Source organism: Panthera uncia (assembly GCF_023721935.1).
Source record: "Panthera uncia isolate 11264 chromosome B2 unlocalized genomic scaffold, Puncia_PCG_1.0 HiC_scaffold_24, whole genome shotgun sequence".
In the NCBI taxonomy this organism is placed as follows: Eukaryota; Metazoa; Chordata; class Mammalia; order Carnivora; family Felidae; genus Panthera; species Panthera uncia.
The window spans coordinates 41,136,734-41,137,810 of NW_026057580.1; the positions used below are offsets into that span (position 1 = coordinate 41,136,734).

At 38.5% G+C, this 1,077-nt stretch overlaps 1 pseudogene; it reads left to right on the forward strand.

The window, feature by feature from the left end:
- The first annotated feature begins 330 nt into the window (after positions 1 to 330).
- On the forward strand, positions 331 to 858 carry LOC125939094 (non-histone chromosomal protein HMG-14-like; annotated as a pseudogene).
- Positions 859 to 1,077: the final 219 nt, after the last annotated feature.

The following is a 1,077-nucleotide window of genomic DNA, read 5'->3' on the forward strand; positions in this document are numbered from 1 at the left end:
TTCAAATAACGGTTTCCTTATTGATTTTCTGTCTGGATGATCTATCCATTGATGTAAGAGTGTGTTAATGTCCCATACTATTATCGTATTACTGTCGCTTTCTCCCTTATGTCTGTTAATATTTGTTTTATGTATTAAAGTGTGCCTATGTTGGGTTCATAGATATTTACAATTGTTATATCCTCTTGTTGGATTGATCCCTTTATCATTGTGTGGTGCCCTTCTTTGCCTCTTGCTACAGTCTTTGTTTAAAGTCTCTTTTGGAGCTTGGGCAGCAGCAGTAGTGGCAACAGTGAAGCAGCCCAGCTTCGTGAAGGCTCTTGTTTCACCATGGCACATAGGCACCTGGTACAAACCTGCCCCACTTCCATGAAGCCCAAAAGTAAGGTCAGTTCTGCCAAGGAAGTGGTGGAAGGAGGAGCCTAAGGGGAGGTCAGCAAGGTTGTTAGTTAAATCTGCTCCTGCAAAAGTGGAAATGAAGCCAAAAAAGGTAACAGGAAAGGATAACTCCTCAAACAAAAAAGTGCAAACAAAAGGGAAAAGGGGAGCAAATAGGCTGGAGGAAAACAGGCTGGAGTGGCTAACCAGGAAACAAAAGAAGACTTACCTGCAGAAAATGGAGAAACTAAAAATGAGGAGAGTCCAGCCTCTGGTGAAGCAGGAAAGAAAGAAGCCAAGTCTGATTAATATCAAATAACATGTCTTATCAGTGGTCACTGTCCTCCTTCTTGTACAACCCACAGGAATATTTTTATCAACTATTTTGTAAATGCAAGTTTTTTAGTAGCTCTAGAAACATTTTTAAGAAGGAGAGAATCCCACCTCATCCCATTTTTTAAGTGTAAAAGCTTTTATTGAGAGGTGAAATCATTTGCTTGTTGTTTATTTTTAGGTACAACCAGAAAATAGTGGGGTATTGAATATGGGACGCTTTGACTATCTTGGGTGTCAGATAAACATTCCATAGATGAGGTAGATTTTGTATCATATAATACCAAGCAAATGGTGATTTGGAGTCAGTCATGCATTTAATATGTCTTGAACATTTTAAATTACTTTTATTCCCATGTTATTTTT